The sequence below is a fragment of the Pyxicephalus adspersus genome, chromosome 2 (genome assembly GCF_032062135.1).
Source record: "Pyxicephalus adspersus chromosome 2, UCB_Pads_2.0, whole genome shotgun sequence".
In the NCBI taxonomy this organism is placed as follows: Eukaryota; Metazoa; Chordata; class Amphibia; order Anura; family Pyxicephalidae; genus Pyxicephalus; species Pyxicephalus adspersus.
Window position 1 is genome coordinate 66,054,556 of NC_092859.1, and position 24,084 is coordinate 66,078,639.

A 24,084-nucleotide genomic window follows, 5' to 3' on the forward strand; every position below is an offset into this window, starting at 1 on the left:
CTGGTTTGTAATGCCAGTTTTTGTTGTTTATTAATTTTTCAGCAATGTTTTGTCATTTTTTCCACAAGTATTGAGTACAAATGTCTGCATGGTTTCCATTTCAAAGTCATATCTGAGCATTAAATGATGTCTCTTGGTTGGCAACTGGGGATAAAGAAAAGGCAGGTTTACTAAACACTTTTTTAGCTCTGTGTACACAGAAGAAAATGGCAGAGCTCAAGTCCAAATTCATAATAGCAATGTTACTGCCTTAAATGAGTCACAATGGCTCTAAATTTATATGATTGAGAAACAGTTGGGCAAAATGAGGGTTGACAAAGCACCAGGACCCATTTGATTACATTCACATGTTCTCAAAGAGCTGAGCTCAGTTATTTCAAAACCATTATTTCTATTTTTTAGAGACTCTTTAGTCACTGGCATGGTACTGAAAGGAAAAGGTCCTAGAGAGTTTGATAAAGAACCACATAGAGGAGTTTCTGCTTGAAAATATTATTATAAGTTAAGAAAGGCCAAATTTGTCAAACAAATTTACTCTCATTTTATGAGGAAGTAAAGAGGCAGACAGTGAAATAGCAGTTGATAAAGTGTACATGGACTTTGCTAAAGCATTTGACACCGTACCCCGCAGACGGTTAAAATGCAAGTTACGAGACAATAGGTTTAGAAAAGTCAATCCGTAAATGGATAGAGAACTGGCTTAAAGACCGCATCCAGAGAGTTGTAATTATTGATTCATACTCTGAATGGTCTAACGTTATTCGCGGTGTACCCCTCTACTATTTAACATTTTATAAATTATATAGAGTTTGGGATTAAAAGTACCATTTCTGTGTTTGCAGATGACACCAAACTATGTAATGGAATTAAGTCCATACAGGATGTCTAAAATCTACAAGCAGACCTGAATGTACTGTTTGATTGGACAGCCTGCTTCATACTGTCTAGGGAGAATACATCTGGGGGTTTTGGTAGATCATAGACTCATTACCAGCATGCAATGCCAAGCTACAATATCTAAAGCTAGTAAAGTACTTTCTTGTATTAAAAGAGGAATAGACTGCAGAGATGGAGACATAATCTTGCCCCTGTAAAAAGCATTGGGCACCAATTTACAAAAAGGACATTGTGGAATTGGATAGAGTGCAGAGAAGGGCAACTAAACTAATAAAAGGAATGGAGGAACTCAGCTATGAGGAGAAATTAGCTGTACTGAATCTATCCTCCCTTGAGAAAAGACTTTGAAGGGGGATATGATCACCCTGTATAAATATATAAATGATCCATATAGAGAACTATCTTCCACATTATTCACTTTGAGATCATTACAAAGAACAAGAGGACACTCTTTGCATCTGGAAGAAAAGAAGTTTAAGCTTCAGATATGGAAGGGATTCTTCACTGTAAGGTCTGTGAAAATGTTGAATCGGCTCCCTCAGGAAGTAGTTTCAGCAACTACTATAGATTGCTTTAGGAAAAAGCTGGATGCTTTTCTTGAAACACAGAATATAACTGGGTATTAAGGCTTTAAAGTAAAAATAACAGTGACTGTTGATCCAGGGAACATCCAGTTTCCTCATGGAATCAGGAAGAAATTTTTTCCCTTGTGGAAGCAAATTGTACCAGGGTTTTTTTTGCCTTCCTCCTAAGGTTTTATATCTGTTTATTTCCCTAGTGGTTGAACTTGATGGACTTATGTCTTTTTTCAACCTAACCTACAATGTAACCATGTATCTTGCCAAGGATTTTTTTAACATATTAAGTGTGTTTCAGGTCTACTTAATCCAGAAATTACATCAGTTTCATTGAATTGGCTCTATTTCTTGTTATACAGGAATTGGAATAGATGATTTTACCAACAACAATTGTTAACACAGTATATTATTACACTTCATCACAAAAAAATAAATATTGACTGCTACTTGGTATAATCCATGTGTCCTATACTAAATCAAGTGCGCTGAATCCAAATCCAAATCTGCCTAGGACATCAGGATCTTAAGTTAATTACGCATAAAGATGCGATTAGCTACATTTTCTTGTTCCGCAGTTACTATGTTCCGCAGTTACTATTGCCCAGAAAGAGGAGATCCAGAGTTATGAAATAACACATTTATTCAACATATTCCCCCCTGGGACTGATGCTCTTGGTACAGCGTAGTTGCAGCTTTTCTAGACCGTTCAAAAAAAAATCCTTTCGTTTGGCTCTTAGCAGCATCTTTGACGTCAGAAATGTCCTCAAAACATTGCCCCTTCAGGTGTTAAATTCAGGAACAGATAATAGTCCGAAGGGGCCAGGTCAGATGAATAGGGGGGATGGTGGACCAATTGGAAACCCAGTGTGTTCAATTTGGCAGCCACAACGTTGGACCTGTGCGCAGGTGCATTGTCCTGCAAAAAATGGATCCCTTTGGTCAACTTTCCATGGTGTTTCTGCCTAATTCCCTCCTTCAGCTGGTCCAGGAGGTTAGCATAATACTGTCCAGTGATACTAAAGTCCTGAGATAGGTAGTCTACCAACATAATACCATCATTGTTCCAGAAAACGGACGCCATGACTTTTTTGAACGATTTCTGGTTTGGGAACTTCTTCGGCTGCGGGGACTCGCTGTTGTGCCATTTCTTTGACTGTTCCTTGGTTTCACGATCATAATTGTGGAGCCAGGTTTCATCCTCAGTCACTAACCTAGCCAAGAAGTCCTGTGCCGCTTCAAAATGGGCCAAAACAGCTTTGGATACTTCAACTCGTTCCTTCTTCTGATCACTGTTCAAACATTTTGGCACCCACTTTGCTGAAAGCTTGCACATGTCTAGAATAGTGGTGAAAACAAGCCCAACATGCTCCCATGAGATGTCAAGTATCTAGGCTATCTTTTTTGTGGATATTCGCCGGTCCTCAATAATCAGCTCATGGACAGCATCGCAGGTTGCCAGGTCAGTTGAGGTTGGGGGGGGGGAATACCCAGTCTTGAAACGAGATATCAAGGTTTTGACAGTGCTGTAGGAAGGATACTTCTCCCCCAGTGTTTGTGACATCTCAGTGGGAATGTCCTTTGCTGACTTTCCTTGGAGAAAAACAACTTCATGACAGCCTGTAACTCCAATGACGTGAAACTTGCTTGTGCCTCTGCCATCACAGCTTCTCACTAAAAGAAAAAACAGTTTTAGGAATCACAAAGACCTGATATTTGCACAGTTACATACTAAGATATTAGGCTCCCATATGCCCCCACACTAACTTTTCTATTTCATCTGGAAGGGGGCAAAGCCAGGAAAATCTCAGCACCCCCTCGTTGTCTCTTTACATAACTAACTTTTGCCTCCTAGTTCCACAACATTACAAAAACATAGTTTTATGTTGCAACAACATATACAATTACACATAATTCACCTGGGTCCTTGTTCAACACACATGTAACTTTTAGATGTGTTTCAGGCACTTGCGTTTGTGGCTCTCTGCTGTCTCCCGTTGCAAACCAACAGTAGTCCTCCATTATGTTGGGGTTGCACCAGCCTTGATATTTTGTTTGAATACCAGAAATGTCCTGGTGGAACCTCTCCTCTTGTTCAACACTCACATCACCCAAATTTTGTGGGTAGAAGTCAAGAAGAGAATGTAAGAAATTAATTTTAAGTGACATTTGGCAGCCAAGTTTATGGTATGCTGTTATTATGTTGTTCATGAGTTCAGCATAGTTTTCAGCTCGCTAGTTGCCCAGAAAGTTTTGTGCAACTAGCACAAATGAATCCCAAGCAGCAAGTTCAAGTGGGTTGAGTTTTTCTCTGAATGTGTCATCACGCATCAAATTGCAAAATTGGGGACCAACAAAAATGCCTGCTTTCAGTTTAGCATCTGTTATAACTTTTCCAAACTTGTCCTTCACATACTGAAAACCTATATCATCACTATCCATTGCAACAACAAAGATTTTCATTAAACCAAGTTTACCCCGCTAGCAGTAATCCCGAGTGTGACTCGGGGTGGCTTTTACATGCAAAAAGCAGTAATCCCGAGTCACATTCGGGGTAGCTTTAGAAGCCCCCCTTACCTTTGCCACCCGCTCCCGCGGCCATCAGATGGTCCCGCTGTGATGCCGGGGCACTGGTCCGTCGGGGGCCGTGGCTGGGCGGGAAATTTAAAAGCAGATTACTCAGTAATACCACCCGGGCCACGGCGCTGCTCGCATCAGCAGTGAGATGTGAAGCACAATGCAGAAATCCTGGAGATGCAGAGCAGCAGCTCCAGCGTCGGGGTGAGGTGGGCGGGACATCCCCACTCCCATCACCGGGGAGGATGTGTCATCATCCGGGTGATGCGAGTGGTGATGTATGAGGCGGTGTGTTCGGGCGGGAAATTTAAAAGCAGATTACAATGTAATCTGTTTTTAAATGGTTTTTACAGTACAAAAACACCACACAACATGAAATAAAAATAAAAGTACATTTTTTATTTTATATTTTATTTTAAGATTACATTGTTGTATATTATTTCATTATTTTTTTAAATTATTATTTATAATTATGTATTATACACGTGGCGGAAGGTAAACTTTCTGTGGATCATTGAGTGATTTATGCTTCACGTTGTACTGGCCAATAATGTGTTCAGGTCTGGGTGGCCATTCTTTTACTTTGTAATGTTTGCTTTCATCACGACTGTTCACAGGCACAGAAAGCACATATATTTTGTATATCTCAATTGCAGGCCAAGAAAGAGTGCCACCACCCTCTGGTCACCACAAACATTCCACTTGTGTTCTGAATAGTTAATCAATTTCAAAATGACCTCCATGGATTTGTATGTCTCTTTTATTCCCTCGGCATGAGCAAGAGGAACAGAAGGTTTTTTTGTTACCTTTATGCAGCATTACAGCTTTTGAACTTGCTTTGCTCGAGTCTATGAACAATCTCCACTGCTCTGGTATTTATTCTCAACCTATGTCCATCATCAGACCACTCACGTCGGTGCAGATGTAAATGTTGTTTTTCAGCTTGTAATAACTTGCAAACTTTGTGTGACGATCACAAAAGTCTGAAGTTGTTCCTTTTTGTAGCAATATCCACTCTTTTAATCTGGAGGCAGTTCAGTCTTGTCTATTGACAAAGACAGGTCCCTTGCAATTATCTAAATCTGATTGGTTTATAAAATGTGGCTTACCCTCTTCAAAATGGGGTTCATAACATTCATTAACATCAACATCATCCTCCTGTTCCTCATTCGACATGTCACTGTTAGTAACAACAGATGTAGGAGGGACTGGCATTGGATTCTCTGCATCATGGCACAGACTTCAGAGCAGATACACAATCGGGATAGACAATATTTGACTTAGTCTTCTTCGAAAACCCAGCAATTTTACTCATACAGAAGTAGCAGTCTGAGTGATGGTCTTTTGGCTCACAGCATTTTATTCCTTTTATTCTTTTTGGTTAGGTTCTTGCGTTGATCACATATATTTGCCACAAATGTAGCAAAAATTATGCTACAGCTAACACAGCTGCCCCTACTCATCTTTAGCTCAAAACAGACTCACTATGGCCTAGCTGTACTATCCAATAAGATGGTTTTGCACTAGAGACAAGCCCTTGGTCCATCTCGCCTTATATACCTATTTCTGACCTCAGCTCACTGCCTTGCCACTGCTGGTACATGCATGCCACCAGGGGACGTGATTCAGCTGAGGCAACAGCAGGCATAGTGGTTTGCTGCAACTGTTATAATGTTCCCATGTAAAAATACATTACCCAATTACCGACCATTTGAACAGCTATAGTATGTCTATAACTTAAAATCTGTAGGTGATAGACAAATTATCAGATTTAGAATCAGCACACTCGATATCATGTAAATCACGCGTTCTTCCCAGTGGCAAAATCGTTGTGAAGTGTTATTAATCTTTATTTACACCGATGTTTTGCATTTTATATATTAAATGTATTAATATTAATAATATGCATTACTTTCTTGAAAGTTTCATTTGCCTTCTTTTTATTCATACATTTAATTTTTTTTACAGAAATATGAGTTCCCCAAGAATTAGTTGTTTAAATGACCCTAATGTATTTTGCTACATTTGTGGTGAATATTCCCAGCAAAAACAGAAGAAACTTTTCAGAGTTTGTAGCATATCAGAAGCATTTCTTGCATATTTTGGTATTAAACTGGGGACCAAGATAAGTATTGGGCTCACCATATGGTATGTAAAACTTGTGTCGAGTGTCTGGAAAAATGGTAAAACTAAAAAGTTTGAAATTTGGTGTACCTATGGTATGGCGAGAGCCCAAAAATCATCATAATGATTGTTATTTTTGTGCTGTGAATGTAAAAGGTTTCAATTGTTACAAGAAAAACAAGTGGGAGTACCCTGATTTGGAAAAGTTTGAAAAGTTTGAAATTTGGTGTGCTATGTTAGTGGCTCCAGGGTCCCCAATTTGCACTTTCAATTTAGGACTCCTAGTTGCACTTTCCTCTGAAACAGCAACCCCAAAGTTTAATTTTCATAACTTTTTACATTTGTGACCCCCATATCTTGAAATTCTTTAAAGTTGGGAGGCTGAAATTGTAATAACTAGTATCTATGAGGGTCCCCTGTACACCCTGAAAAATACAGGTCATTGTGACATACAGTTTAGGAGATATGGAGGTTTGTACACACAGAGCTGTGAGGATGCAGAAGGATACATTGGTGGATACAGGTGGATACATTTCACAGGCAGGAATCCGAGCTCGTGCTATGAGATGGGGGCGGGGCTGCCTCTGTCTCCTTCACATGAAGGCTCAACTGTGTGCTCACCTCTCATCGGCAGCAATCCTCTGAACGGATGACATGGAGCACAGAGCAGCCTCACTGAGATCCGGGCATCCGAGGATGAGAGCTGCCGAGAGCTGGGCGGGGTATTCAAAGCAGCGCGGCGGAGCAACCGGCTAAAAACCTCTGGGGAGAACTATGGAATATGAAGGAAGTGTTTCGTCAAACCAGCAGTTCTCCCAAGGAAATTAAAATAACGGTTTATAAGACAAGAAAGGAGACACTCTTACCATATTTCAATGAAGATGGAGACTTCATGTACTGTTGTAACATCCCTGGACTACTAACCCCTAATGGGAGTACCAGAATACCGAGCAGAACTGGCGGCTTTTCATAGACAGTTCCACTCAAAGTATGAAATCTATTTTTTTGCATAATGGCAACTGCTATGCATCAATTCCAGTTGGTCACTCAACAAAACTTAAAGAAGAATATGAAAATATGAAAATATGAAAATAGTCTTACAAAAGCTTTGTTATCATGAACACCAATGGTCCATATGTATTGATTTAAAAATGGTGAACTTCCGGGGGGTGTGGCAGGAAGCCGAGTGTGATGGATGCTTCTTGCTGAAGCTGCAGAGCAAGCACAGCTAAAAGGGAATTAATCATCACCCAGGAGACCAAGAGATCGGGGGTTTTCACCTCTACCAGCTCCTAACACATTGCAGAACAGATCGGGAAGAGAAAAGGTTCAAAGGCTCCACGAAAATTAATGTTTTTTTTAACTCCAGACAGTCACAGCATGTCCAAAATGGCACCGGCGGTCTCAGAAGGCACTTCCCACTCCTCATCTCCCAGTAATAGCCCTGCAAAATCAAGGCAAAAATTCTCTACTGCATAAGACTCCCAAGGTAGGAAATCTTCTTTTTCAACAACTTAAAGGAGACCTACATGATGTGGCGGATAGAGTAGGTCATATAGAGAACAAAATGGATGACTATGACTGCCCACAATGAACTAGTGGACTCCCACAAGGATGTTCGGGAAAACTTAGAGCATGTACAAATAAAACTCACAGATCTAGAGGACAGCTCACATAGGAACAACATCAAATTTAGAGGCATAGCAGAGAATATTCCAGCGACAGAATTGATACACTACCTACAACAACTGATTGCTTCTCTAATCCCTAATGCAACAAACTATGAACTTATCATCTTATCATCATTTTTAACACCTTCCAGACAGGATTACAAGAGACGTGCTAGCTTGTATCCACTACCACCACATCAAAGAACAGCTTATGACAATTTAAAGAAAAAATGCCTCCCTACCAGAGCCTTACACAGAGAGAGTGGCAGTGATTGGTGGGCAGTTTTTTAGAATAAAAAATAACTGGCCACCTACAAGAAATGTGCACTAAGAGGGCAATAGCAGCCTCTGAGGTTTACTTTTTCCACAGTACACCAGACCCCTTGTTAATATTTTAATTATTAAAATACGGAGAAGGAACTTGGTGTTTTATTTCAATATAACACTTCTATCTGTAGTCACTATTTTAATGAGGATCCGAAGCTTGCCCAGCTGTGGGGTTTTCAGCTCCTGGGTGCATAGCAGTTTGCAATTGTCCACCGCAAGTATAAAAGGGGCCTTTTACTTCATTTTTATTTTTTCATTATTGTGTTTGCAGAACACATAACATTAAATTTAAACAAATCTTGTATTCACTTTGCTCAGAACAAAAATACCATATCTGTACAAATTACAAACTAATGAATTCTTCATCTCTATTATTCTGGCTATATGGTTTCTGTAAAGAACTTTGACAGCTAAGAAGTACTTTCTTTTTCAGAAAAGCACTCAGAAGGAAAAAAACTAAGTACATTTTGCACTGTCAATATTGTTTATTACTAACAATAATAAACAGGTTGACAATCGAAAATCCGGCAATCGATAATCCGAATCCTTCAGTTTCCCGGCATGAATTTCGGATTGCATTTACAATACAGGGACTGCAGTACACTGATTGGCCACTAATGTTTTTAAGCTGTTAGGTCTTGCTTGCTAAACTAAATACATGTTAAGACGTCCCTGCTGCCTACTCCCTGGAACTGTGCGAGATGTCCATGGTGTTGCAAGAGGACCACTTGCCTATGTGTGGAGGTAAGTATAAAAAAAAAAGCGGAATTTTCCAAAATCCGACACTCCTCAGGTCCAGAGGTTGCCGGACCTAGTTATGTGTTAGGTTGTCTGCTGTACTGTAAATCCAATTGATCATGTGCATAAAGCAGTAATATGTTGCTGGCACAGCTACACTGTATACTTCCTCATCTAAATTTTATATTTCCTATGCTCCATACATGAAATAATGTCAGGGAATTGAATGGTAGCAGCACTGCCCTGAAATATACAACTTGCTGTGCAATTAATCCTAAGCTGCTGTAACATACTAAAGTTTTACATTTTCTAGGAATGTTGAGTGCCGATACCTTCACCTTATTTTCCTATATATTCCTGTACATTGATTATTAAAATGGGTCAATATCACACCAATGGAGGTAAAAAAAGGTAAGAACACCCAAGCAACATTTTTCTGCAAATGTCAGAACCTTCCAGTTGAAGCAGTTTAGATGTTTGAGTGTTGCTAATGTACAATATTTTACAGCTGCATCCCACAAGTCTAATTAGAGGTTCTCACTGTTTGTTAAAGAAAGGAGGTACAAGAAATGCACAGAAAAGTTATACTTTTCTGTGTTGCTTCCTTTATTAGATCACTTTATGCTCTTCAGATATCTAGTTCATGTGAAACTGCAGTAATAACTTTTTGGACTTTTTAGAAATTGGAACTTGTTAGCAAATGTTTTCAATCTTGGACCAGATTCATTCCAGGTTTGCTCGATCACTCAGGTTCTCCCATGATAATCTATTCTCACCAACCTTGGAGAGCTTTAGTAAATCAGACCCAATAGGCCTGATTTATTAAAGCTCTTCAAGGCTGGAGAGCATACACTTTCAACAGTGCAGCTGGGTGATCCAACAAATCTGGAATGGATTTCCTAAAATTCATTTACTATTTGTTAGCAAATATTTTCAACCCTTGACCAGATTTATTCCAGGTTTGCTGGATCACCCAGCGTCAGGGCCAATGACTCTAAATGAAGGAACATTAAATCCTTTTTACACTCACCTGTCACTATTCCACTGAGAATAATGCCATTTCTTCTTTTTTTTCTTCCTTGTTTTAACCTTTGGCCATATTTATTAGCCAGGCCAGGATGATGTAGCTCCCATGCAGGCACGTGGGAGTTAATTCAGTCCCTTCATCTGCAGGAGAATCTGTAATGCACCAGATATCCCAGGTTCACACTCTGCTTTTGCTTTTCAGCAATTTGTCAGATATAGAGAGAGATCAGGCAGATGAGTATGTTTTATTGCAGAAATGTTCTATTTTAACTTTACAGACCTAAGCATAAGAGCTTTTTGTTCATGTCAGAGCTTATGTCACCAAACAAGTCAAAGGAAATGCAAAAGAATTTTAAACCAAGTTGAAGCAGCTTAAATATAGGTCAGAAAAAGGTAAACTCAAGGTATACTCAAGATGAATGCACCTTATACAAGCTGCATTTACCTGACAATTGTATGACTGTGAATTTAAACACAGTCTGTTTGCATGCATGTTGTTACTATTTTTTTTAATAAAAAATAAACACATTATTAAAAAAAGTTATTGATCATCTGCTATTTATTAAGCATCATATCTACAGTATGGAAAAATTGATTATGGTATTAAATTAAGTACTACATGTGTTTTAGTAGCACAGATTATTAATATTTTATCTTTATTTAGGTATTTTCAATGACGCATAACAATAGGGAAGGGGTGTTATTCAGTGTATACAAGTAAATCAAACATACATAAGTACATTACAAATTGTCAAAATGTCAGTCAAAGTGCAAGGAGAGGAGTAAAGACAAAGGGGGAAAAGACCAAGGAATATAGCAACCACATACATGTGCAGATATAGGCAAGCATATGCAAACTTAAAATGGAATTTTAAGTTGGAAGTTTGGAATTAAACAATGTACAAATTAACATTGTCAATATTCAAAACAGAAACATACAATGAACCAGAACCATGAGGGTTAATAGTAACCCCTGCAGGAGAGTGCTTTTACAACAAAACAAAGTGAGATGGTGGGCACTATTTGTAATAGCGTCAATAATTCTGTTTAACACCATCTTGGGGACATTTGAGAGTAGAGACATATGAAAGAGCCCTTGGCTGAACGTCTCAAAGGATCTTGTGGAAATAATCCAGGCTGCAGAGACCGGATGATAAGGTGTGGGGAGGCGAGGGGAAAAGGGAGGAATGCGGGTCGGGTGCCAGACCATAAGCGGTGGAGGTATCTTACTTTGCAGGTTTTTCGGGAGTGAGGTACCATCTTGATAATATTTTGAAATTGCACTCTTAGAATCTGTTACTGATGGGTGCAATATCCTCATCCTCTGGCTCACAGTCAGGTATGTCCCAGTGCAATTTCGGTCCCCGAGAGGCAGCGAGTGGCAACAATGGCAGTTGGTGCAATGGAGGCAGGGAGAAACTTTGCTCCAGTAACACCCACTGTTTAAACGGTGGGTTGTGGCACCAATCCACCAGTCTGGTCAGGTGTGCTGCCAAATAGTAGAAAAAGAAGTTGGGTACTCCCAATCCACCTGTCATTTTGGGTTTCATTTATAAGGAACTACAAATTATGTGCGCCTTATTGTGCCAGATAAAGCTGAATATTTTAGAGGAAAGGGATTTAAAGAATAAGTTGGGGCTTTGACAGGCAGGGATTGAAAAATATAGAGAAACCTGGGGAGCACATTAATCCTAATTATGCTAATTAGGGATGAGCGAGAATCGTGAAAATGTCTTTGAAGTTCCAATGTGTACGCAAAATTTTGTGAAACCATCGGAAATCCAGGAAACCACTATAGGAGGATTACTGCTGCTGCATTCATAAATACAGCCGTGGAAATGCTCCCGTCAGTGAGCAATCCCCGGGCACTACAGGTCAGAATGAGGGCAGCCGCAGTAATCCTCCTCTCAGAGTGAGTCATGTGGCTTGCGTTTATGAATGAACTTTATGCCCATCCACCAACCTCAATAAATTTGAACTGGTCAAGGACCTAAACCTCTTTGCCAAAAACCTTAATCTTAAAGTCATGTTCGATAAAACAACAAATACAAACCAACCATTATTACTACCTGAATATCATCACTTCAATATTCAAGATTTCATGAATTTAAAAATATTACATGAACTTTTGGAAGAGAACAAACAACTAGACCCCAGTTCTAGCATTACACAAGAGGAATCCCTTCCTACTATCCATCAAAGGCATACAAAGTCGTCATTCTTTCCACCCTCTACCCAATTTTCTCACATACACAAATTTCTCAATTTATTTACCCAAGATATCACTAAATTACAAACACACACCTCGAAAAGAATTTGATAACCTGATGACTAACTTACGTAGAGTCCTTATTAACCTTAGAAACCTTAAGGCCTGCCCGAAGAGCGTACAATCTAGTAGGTGGGCGAAATAACACACAATAGGAGGGGAGATATGAAGTGGTGGGAAGTAGTGACAGTTTCAAAGGACAGAAGAAGATGGGTAGGCAAGTTTAAAAAAATGGGTTTTGAGGGCTCTTTTAAATGAGCAGAAAGTAGGAGCAAGCCGAATAGGATGGGGAAGACAGAGAATTGGGGCAGCTCTAGAAAGGTCTTGTAGCTGTGCATGTGATGAGCTTATGAGTGAGGAAGTCAGTTGAAGGTCATTGGAGGAGCCGAGAGAGCATCTGGGGGAGTATTTTTTTTACCAGAAATGTAAGTGGGACAAGAACTGTGGAGGGCTCTGAAGGCAAAGCACAGGAGCTTGAATTTGATTCTAAGGTGAAATGCAAGCCAGTGTAGAAAACTGTAAAGAGATGCGGCGGAAGAGGAGTGGTGGGATAGATGAGTCTGGCTGCAGCATTCATAATAGATTGTAGAGGAGAGAGTCGGGTTAGTGGAATACCAGAGAGGAGGAGGTAACTGTAGTCCAGACGAGAGGAGTTTCGGGCTCTCTAGGGACAGGTAGGGGCGGATTTTAGAGATGTTGCGTAGATGAAAGTGACAGGACCTGGAAATGTTCTGAATATGGGGAGTAAATGAGAGGGCAAAGTCAAAGGTGAAGCCAAGACAACGTGGGGAGGGCCGAATAACAGTGTTGTTAACAGTTAAAAATATGTCGGGGAGATTTTGAATTTGAGGGGGGCTGATGATGAGTTCTGTTTTATCCAGGTTTAGTTTCAGAAATCTGTCAGACATCCATGATGATGTGGTTGACAGGCAACATGAGACCTTATCCAGGAGACAAACCAGGGGTGGAGAAATAGATTTGAGTGTCATCAGCATACAGATGGTACTGTAAGCCAAAGGAGGATATGAGACTACCGAGGGAGGAGGTGTACAGAGAACCGATCCAAGGACTGACCCTTGGGGAACACCAACAGGGAGGAGAGTGAGATTTAAAGAAACTTGAAAGGAGAAGTCAGACTGATAGGAAGCAAACCAAGAGCAGAAGAAAGATCAAGGAGAAGAAGGAGGGAAAAGTTGCCTTAAGACTTAGCTCTGATGTGGTCATTGGCCAATTTAGTAAGGCTGTTACAGTGGAATGGGCAGCTCGAAAACCTGACTGGAGAGGGTCAAGGAGAGAATTGGTGCTCAGGTAATCGGGACGGGCCGTAAACTAAGGATGGTAACACACAGAGGAGGAACTGAAAGGTACTATTACCTCACATGTTTCCTCCCACCAGCTAACACACATCCACGGGCTCTCGCACATGCGCTGTGAAGTACATCCGCTGCGGGTGGAAGCCAGTTTTTCCCGGCCTCAATTTTCTAATCACGCATGCGCGATGTGCGATGTGTATTGCAGACCATGCCAATCATGCCTATGATTTAGAGGAACAGCCTGCCAGCAGCATCAGTCCCCTGGCAGGTGTCTATGGACGCGCTGTTTTTCCCATTTAACACCAACGTGAAAGTAAGTTGATCTTTGATTTTTAGCTACTACAGAACAGTCACAAAACTATTGTCTTTGAAACTTTACATAACCAATTCTTTTTCTTTGTCTCTTCTTTAGTAAATGCATATACAATTTACTATCAAAACTAATTATTGGCATTCTAATTTTCTCCTTATAGGAATCCTTTTTTCCTTCCCTACTTCTACTCCGTTCCTTTTTCTCATTTTCCCACAAACCCGATAACCAATAGGCTCTAAGCATCTTATGAGATGCAAAAATGTAAGTACATACCACTTTATTCAAAGACAGAAACGAATCTATCATGGGTAATACCCTGATACCTATCCACATGACTTTTTAACAAAAAATGAGAAAATCTTTGGGTAGTACATATGAGAACAGTTCTTGAGGAGAACTGAAGGTAAGAAATACATCTATGCCCTAAGCTTAAAGAAAAGATCCAAACCTGATTCTTAAGACCCTTATACAGGGATGAGCGAGCGAGATTTCTAAGTTTGATATTGCGGCGAATCGGGCCTTTCTCGCTTGCTGAACATTTAAGCAAAAACAGCCTTGTGATTCATCATGAGGTTGTGTTCTCGTCAAACGAAGCAGGAAAAAAGCAGGGGTCAGTAAGCATATCATTCGCTCTCAGGATGCACAGCAAGGCCCAGCAGCCCAATCAGGAGAGATCTGAGCACTGGCATATATACAGGGAAGGAGAGAGGGGTTAGTAACTCCATCTTGTGTTCTGTGTGAAGGATAGAAGCAGGGAAAGACATGAATTGTGACAGGGACAGGTTAGGAGCCTTCTGTATATCTGTACATTCACAGATATAGCAGTTTTTGATGCTACCTGTTCCTTTGTACCAAAGAAGCCAGTTTGCTACAAACACATTTCTGTCCTACTAAAAAAAAAAATACAGATATTTCAGTGTGTGATACCTTTTGCTATTTACCAAAGGAGACCGTTTGTCCTACTATATAAAAAATACAGATATTTCAGTGTTTGATACCTCTTGGTATTTACCAAAAAAGCCAGTTTGGTACAAAAAAATTTCTGTCCTACTATTAAAAAATACACATATTTCAGTGTTTGTTATCTCTTGCTCTGAAGAAGTAAAAGATGAGTGGTAGACGCAGAGGAAGGTGACCTGGAAGGGAGCATACTCCCCGGGAGTCTGCTACTGCTGGACAGCAGCAGCAGCAAACTGTTGAAGGCAGCAGCACAAGTAGTCAAACAGGTCTGGGATGTGTGCGGAGCACCAGTTTGCTGAGAGATGTATTGAGAGGGCAGAATACAATCATACAGCCACGTCATATAGAGAGTTTTGTGGACTGGGTCTCAGGGGCCTCAACTGCAGCAGGCTCTTAATCTGCAGCAGGCTCTTCTTCTGCAGCAGCAACCAGCACAGCCGTGACAGGAGAAAAGACAGGAGTTAGCGTGGCTAATGTGCCTTTTCCTTTCTAATGACTCTCCCTTGTTGTTTCAGAGCAGAAGGCAGACTTTAGGACCCTTTGAGAGTGTGGTCAGCACTTGCTGGGTGAGGGTTCTGGATCAGTGGCTACATTTGCAAATGTTGGCTTAGATAAAAATGGGCATGGTGATGACCGGACATGGTGTCACCTGGGAACCACCGGTGCGTGTAAGGGCTAGCAGCAGTTCCGAAACAGACGTAGAGGAAAGGCAGCAGCAGCAGCAAACGACTGGGAATGGAAAGGGACGTCAATCTGCCGCAGAGGCAGCCAAAAAGAGCAGCAGAGTGGTTGCATGCACTTCTCCAGTGTGGTCCTTTTTCACGCTGAAAGACGACGATGGGTGTGTAGCAATCTGCATCTTGTGCCAAAGGCACACCCGCAGAGGACAGGCTGGATCACATTTTGGTACAACATCCCAGCTTTCCCACATGTGCAAGAACCACAAACCAAAGTGGGAGCAGTACTTGCGTTCTCTTAAAGGAGGTGCAACCCGGTCATCCTCTCTTCTTTCACTTACATTGACTCCTTCTCCACCTCCAACTGTCATTGCTACTATGCCTAAGGAGGTTGGTGCCAGCCAGACTTCTAGCAGTGATGCAGTATCAGCTTCTGCCCACAGATTTGGTGGTGTCAGACAACGTTTCTCGCCACAAGATGGGTACTCCAGTGACCCCTTCAGCTCCCCTAGCTCCCAGTGCCTTCAGCCCACTCTACCAGAGTTCTGCACAAGGCATCAGGCTATGGGCCCAACCAACAAATGAGTCATCGAACTAAATTCACATCCAGCCTAACTATTGGCCTTGCAGCTACTGGCGTACAGCATAGTCGACTCTGCTCCCTTCCATGACCTGATGGCCTGTGCCAAACGGTGGTGGAATATACCAATCAGGCATTACTTCTCCCGAACAGCTGTTCCCAGTTTACATGTACATGTAATAGAAAACAACTCCCGGGCATTGGCATTCTCGGTGTCTAGCCAAATCCACATCACCATGAAGAGCTGGACAACTAGGCATGGCGTGGGAGGCTACCTGTCCTCACTGGGTGGCCTTACATAGCTCAGTGGGCGGTAGTCTGCAAGAGGCATTACAGCACCTGGTACCCCTGCCGAGAGGTGATGGCAAAGCATGGGCCACCCCAGTCCTCCTCCTCCTCCTCTTCCTGCATTCCTTCTACAGTCAACTCCTCTCTTTTCAACACTCCTCCTGAAAGGCCAGCAGAGGAGGGCACTGTGGTTAAGTGTGTTGCCAGACAGTGCTGAAATTGGTGTCCTTGGGGTAGAAAAGTCACACCGCCAGAAAACTCTTGTCCGCTTTGCACAGAGAGGTTGAGGCTTGGCTGAGGCCCTCACGGCTCACAACAGGCAACGTAGTGTGCGACAACGGGGCCAACCTTGTGGCCGCGCTGAGCATGGGCCACATAACAGATGTACCCTGCTTTGCCCACGTACTGATCCTAGTGGTGCAGAAGTTCCTCCGCACGTACCCAGGATTGCAGGACCTACTGAGACAGGCTGGCTCCATCTGCAGTAATGTACGCCGATCCCCTACTGTCACCACGGCACTTAGCAAGATCCAGCGCCAACAGAGTCTGCCACCACATAGACTTATTTGTGACACTGTGACTGGATAGAACTCCACCCTGCACATGCTCCAGCGTCTGTGTGAGCAAAAGCTAGCCATCAGCCATTACTTGGTCAGCGTGGTGCATGGAGGCAGCGGGACCCTTGGTATAGCCACACAATTGCGCTATTTTAACAGTGACAAGAGGCTGCAGCTGGAGATGCTGTGCGATGCCTACCGACGGACCTCCTCATTTGCAGCATCAAAAACCATAATGATTACTGGCTGGCCACCCTTTTGGATCACATACAAAGACAAAATGTCACAGTTTCTACCCATCCCGGCACAGGAGAAAATAAACCCGCCTGAACAGAATACTATGTGACCGGCTGTGTAAGGAGTTCCGCGCACCATATTCCACACAGGGAGCTCAGGCAGACACTGCCTCGACCGTATCCTCCTGTAGCAGAAGCAGTAGTGGCAACAGGCTGCACACATTCAGGCCAAGGCAGGAAACCTGATGCGGTCACCTCAAATAAGTGAAGTGCAGGGGCATAACCATCGAGAACGGATGAAGTGCATGGTGCACGTTGGCTCTTTTCTGGCTGGTGGTGGTGTTGACAAAAGCAGTTATGAGGATTGACAGTTATGAGGATTGACAGTAGTGACACCAATAATTTTTGGGTCAACAGGCTTGAAATCTGCCCGCAGTTGGCACAGTATGCCATCAAGCTTCTTTCGTGCCCGCCATCCAGTGTTTTGTCCAAAAGAACCTTCAGTGCCGCTGGCGGAGTGGTCACAGACAACCAAACACGACCATCGTCGGAAAAAGGCAATCGCCTCACCATTTTGAAAATGAACGAAGGGGGGTACTAACAACTATCATATCGCCACTACGGATGTCACTGATTGACTGACACAAGTACTCATTGGCCAACCAAGATGCCTCTGTGAACCAACACTGCTTCTGTGCTGAGTCTGCCTATCACCAACCCCCTGTCAGCTGAGCCTGCCTCGGTTGAATTTTTCCGCTAGTCATCACATCGTCCAGGGGTGGCATTCATCGCTAATGTCATGCTTGCCATTGTGCCAGCTAGCAATATACTTTACATTTCTGCTGCTTCCGGGAGACCGACAAACTGTAGATGAAAACCCCCAGTACTGCCACAGTGATAGGTACCATTGCCTTTGCCTATTTTTTAAGCAAAGCATTGTAAGATTGAGGGTTGGCATTCATGTCATCACCTTCATGATGCAAACTAGCAAAATCTTCTACCTTCCTATTGCTTCCTACCTGCACCACAGACCACAGCAACAGTGCTGGTGCACAAAACATCTTGGGCTGGCCCTTCACAAATTTCAGATATTTGTATTACACACTTCTGGGTGGCATTGACGATGGACTACACCAGCTCTAGATGCCAGTTACCAATTCAGTCCCTGCTCCATCTCAGGGCCCATCGCCTCCTCTTCCTGCTATTGCTGCTGCTGCCTGTCAGTACTCCATTCACTATAATTGTACACTTCTGGGTGGCATTGATGATGCACTACCCCCAGCTCTAGATGCCAGTTACCAATGCGGTCCCGCTCCATCTCAGGGCCCACCGTCTCCTCCTCCTGCTGTTGCTGCTGCCGCCTGGCAGTACTCCATTCACTAAAATTGTACATTTGTGGTTGGTATTGATAATGCACTACACCCAGCTCTAGATGCCAGTTACCAATGCAGTCCCCGCTCCATCTCAGGGCCCACCGCCTCCTTCTCCTGCTGATGCTGCTGCCGCTTGTCAGTACTCCATTCACTAAAATTGTACACTTCTGGGTGGCATTGATGATGCAGTACACCCAGCTCTAGATGCCAGTTACCAATGTGGTCCACGCTCCATCTCAGGGCCCACTGCCTCCTCCTATTGCTGCTGCTGCCGCCTGTTAGTACTCCGTTCACTAAAATTGTACATTTGTGGGTGGCATTGATGATGCACTACAAACCAGCTCTAGATGCCAGTTACCAATGCGGTCCACTCTCCAACTCACAGCCCACCACCTCCTCCTCCTGCTGTTGCTGCTCCTGCCTGTCATGACTCCATTCACTAAAATTGTATTACACACTTCTAGGTGGGTGGCATTGTCAATGCACTACACCCAGCTCTAGATGCCAGTTACCAATACGTTCCCTGCTCCATCTCAGGATCCACCCCCTCCTTCTTCTGCTGTTGCTGCTGCCGCCTGTCAGTACTCCCTTCACTAAAATTGTACATTTGTGGGTGGCATTGATGATGCACTACACCCAGCTCTCCGTGACACTTACCAATGCAGTCGCCCTGGCAATAGCTGACCAGAGGCCAGTGCTACTGCTACTGCTCCCGCTGACCCATGCTCCGTCACTGGTCCTCTAACCTTTTGCCTAATGTCACCGCGCTACTTGTCCACAACTTTTATGGGTGGTATTCCTAACACATGTCTTTCAGGTCATGATGCCAGTTAGCAATTATTAATATCATTAATAAACAGGATTTATATAGCCTAAACAAATTATGCAGCTATATAAATAATAGGGATGCGTACAATAAATGGCAATGCATTCTTCTGCTGTTTTGACAGCAGATACTGTTGCTAGTGGGTTAAGTTCACCCTTTCTCAATGTCCTAATGTTTATGCTTCCTTCTGGACGCTGTCCATCACGCAAAAATCCTATTTGCCTGCTGTCACTTTGCCTGCCATTTTTTAGAAAACCACAACTTTATGGGTGGCATTCCTAACACGTCATCCAAGTCTTGATGCAAGCTAGCAATTAATATTAATATTAATAAACAAGATGTATATAGCGTTAACATAATATGCGGCGCTGGTTATAATAAATAAGGGTGCCTACATTAAATAGCAAAGCGTTCTCCTGCTGTTGTGAGGGCATGAAACTGTTGCTAGTGGCTTGAGTTCACCCTTTCTTAATGTTCCAATGTTTATGCTGCCTTCTGGACGCCGTCCATCACGCAAAAATCCTATTTGCCTGCTGTCACTTTGCCTACCATTTTCTGGAAAACCACAAGGTCTTTTGGAACTTTTGTATTTGTCTCTTGTTGCCACTGTCCTCCTACACATACCTAGCAAATTTGCTGCTTCTAACATGTATAGGGGCTTTGCTATTAATGTTTAAAATTTTCCCATGGACTTTAATGGAATTCGTGAAATCGGTTTGCCAAAATCAGAAGTTCGAGGAAATTTTTGTGAGACTGTCAGAGGCCTTCTCGCTCATCCCTAACCACCTAACCCATACTGTAAATATCTTTTTATTTTACCTTATAAGCCACTCTATTAATTTCTAATAATTTCGAATTAGGATGAGCGAGCAAATTTAATAAATTCGGTCTCGCGGCTAATTTGGGCGTTCTCACTTACGAAACATGTAGGCCAGAACGGCCTTTGTAAATTCGGCCGGCGAGAGCAAATTTTTGGGACCTGCAAGACCAATCAGGGAAGTCCTGTGTTCCTGAATAGAGCTCCCCTACAGTTATCAGCCATAATTTGAGGTTCACCGTCTATTCCCTTTAATATTGTGAAACCGCATGTTGCATCATTATTGGTTGTACTAGAACTTTAATGTTAGAAGAATTTGTATAAAAACACTCCATTTGAACCAATTAAAGAAGTTCCTAATACTGTTTGATACATAGATTGATTCATACATAACATGGATTAACAAAGCTCTGGACAGTTCTTAAGAAACCTACAAGGCTGCCCATCTAACTCTCTATCTTCTGGTGCTCTACCCACCCTAGAACATATCTGGAACACTAGGGAGGCATTGTGAGAGTTTGCAGCTAATCTCAAGGCTTAATGAGGGTGTGCATCCCGTGTCTCTGCACTTATTTTAGATAATTTAGGTAATATATCTAAAAGGTCAGACTTTTCTTCTTGTCCTAAAGGTACACCAATAAATGGAACTCTACCTGTGTTAGTTGTAGGTATATGGCTACACACCCAACAGTTAGTTTTGTTCAGTTGTTTGGCAGTATATCTATGCAAACGCCATAGTTCATTGTCAGTCCATGTACGACCTAAAAGTTAATGGCGAGAGACTTCGATGACAGTACTGCATAATAAAACAGTTATCAAAATGCCCATCAGTAGGTCTGCCATTATCATCATGAACTTAATCCTCTTCTGCCCAGCAAAAGCCCACCCTAGGTGTCAGAACTCAGGCTTTGGTTGCCAGTGATGGCTTTTTTATGGCCTTTCACTCAGCAACGTGCTTGTACATCTGCAAGACTGCTGGATCCACAGAAGATAAAGGGCACGTCACTCGCTTGCAATGAGAAGCGTGAATGCAGTTGACCTTTCCCTGGAGTTTCACAGATGTGGGGGTGGTTAACAGGACCTGGAATGGCCCAACAAACCTTAGCTCCAGAGGCTTCCTGGTGAATTTCTTAACGACTACCCAATCTCCTGGCTGGAAACTGGGAGTCCCTGAAGATTCTCCTGGATCTGGCAGAGAGGAAAACACTTTGCCTTATAAATTAGTCAGTTGTCTATGCAAAGCACTGATATACTCCTAGCAAAATGCCCCATCAATTCCTAGCAAAATGCCCCATCCTACCACAATTGTAACACCTATCTTCCTTACTTTCTTTACTATCTCTATTGTCCTTAATAAATGGTCTTCTTTTCCCTTTACCTGCCTGAACCATCATAACTCTCTGTGGTCTTTAGCTTCTATTCCTTCAAAGTTCCTTTGAAACTTGCTAGCCAAGCTCATTAACGATGGCACTCACTTTTCTCTCCAATCCGAAATTCCCATGGTTAACGTATCATGTATCTCTTTATTCAGCGCAGAGACAAGGGATGTCCCCAACACTGCTCCCAATCCCGTAGCTTCAAGTTCACCCCCAGCAGCCTCTACAGCCTGCCGAAAATGATTAAAATAATCCTCCACTGGCTCTTAAGCTTTTTGTGTAATGTTTGTTACCTTACACCATGATTGAGGGGGAAACATATTAGCAATCTTATCCATTAATGCATTAGTTATTTCTACAACCCTTACTACTGTATCACCATCCTGTGGGTGTGGATCTGGTATCCTCAAAGTTTCCTGTATCATTTAGGCATCTATGGAACCTGCCACTCCAACAATTATTTGAAATAGATTCGATACATTAGGGTGGTAACTTAAAGCAATGGTGTGTAATTCTTTTGTAAAAGCTCTGGGATTCTGTCTGGGTTTTGGGATAATATTCAAAAAATTTCTAATTTCCCCCAGGGATCAGGGAGTGTGCTGTGAGATTGTTGACCTGCCACCCTGACCGAGTATTAGTTGTTCTCTCACAGGCCTTAATGTAGGGGATTTCTTTTCTCCTATGATTTCAGCAGATTGGTCACTCATATGGTCCGGATGATCTATCAGGAAAACTCCCATAATCTCCCCATTCACATGTCCTATAAATCCTCCTGGTATTGTTTCCCTATAATATTTGGACAGATCACTACCCCCACTGGCCCCCAATAAATCATCTGATTTTAATTGTGGTGCTAAGGCAAAAGGGGTGCTAGAAATGTAAGGAGGAGGGGTGTGTAATGCTTAACATGCCTCATCATAATGCAGCTTAGGGGAGACTAATAGCTGCACCTCTGTAGTTTTAAGGCGAGCACCAGGGTCAACATTAATAGACTAGGGACTTCTATCATGGTAGTGCTATCTTCCCCTAGTGACTTCCCTAAAGCTTCTGCAGCTGATATAGCTGCAGAATTGTTTTGAAAACACTCTTCACCCTCATTAGTATCCTCAAACACCTCACTATCCTCATGCTCCCCATTTAGGATTACATCTCCCGGTCTTTTCTGCTTCTTACTCTTGCTCTTAGTTTTACTACCTCTTTTACTCCTATTCCTAGTCCTAATAACAAACATCCCAATAGGAGAATCATCGTACTTCCAATTATATAACTCCACTATCCATCTACGGCAAACAGCTTCCTTGTTCATTCCTGTCAGTTTTTTTTTATACAATTTATATATTGACACTCATTTGCTCACATCGTATGTTCCTTTTTCTTGAATCTCCATATCAGATTGCTTAGTCCATTTATACGATTTCTGCAAATACCCAGAAACCTATTTTCCATATTCAGCATTCATCTCCCCCTTAGGGTTTTAAAGGACCTTTTTCTGCTTGGGAGAGGCCCACGCCTCTCTCATCCTCTGGATCTCATTACCCATCTCACTTACAGGAACGAAGGCAGCCTGATCAGCCTGCTACTCACACTCCTAACTTTATAGAGGGGAACTCAGAAAAATGCTGATTAGAAAAACACGTTATGCAGACCAACAATTCCTTTCTTAGCGTTACTCAGTATTTTCCACAATATAAATCCAACAAATAAACAAATCGATAATAGCGTGAATATCTCAACACCACTAATCCAGAAGGCACATTCTAAACCATGTAAAACACAATACCCAGTTTCATTTTGAGCATTATACATTTACATGCCAGACAAACGAAATTAAAGAGACATACACTACTAATACATGCAAAATTTTAGATTACCTCTGCTCAAGGTTCTTTGGTAGGCGTACTCTCTCCAGGCACAGCCAATATGACAACCCAAAATTTCTCCTCCACGTAACAGGCCACCAAAACTGTTACGGAATAAAATCCAACACGTTGATCAGAGTAAATAATCTTGTCATTTTAATTGCTGGACCGGGAGATCCCTCTTTAATGATGCATGCAGTAAGATTATGTAGCATAAGATATTATTTATTATTATTAAACAGGTTTTATATAGCGCCAACATATTACGCAGCGCTGTACAATAAATGGGGATTGCAAATGACAGACTAATACAGACAGTGATACAGGAGGAGAGGACCCTGCCCCGAAGAGCTTACAATCTAGTAGATATCTGATATCAAAGCAGCTGACACAAAATATTGGCACTTACAGAGTGTTTAGTAAGCATCAAATGATTAAAGCATACAATTAAGACAGGTATTTATATTTCGTCCTTATCACAGATTAAATACGTCAACATGACAGCACACATCCGTTTGTCTCTGAGAATCCAGAAACTCCCTAAACCATCCGGCCTTCATGTCCATCTAGGAAATGGCCCATGTCACAATAACCTTGTAACTTTTATCTCCAAGAACATTATTTGAAGTAAAGGTCAGTGTGAAAAACACATACAAATGAGAGCAAAATGGATACAGGGTAAACAAAATGGATACTAAGCCATTTT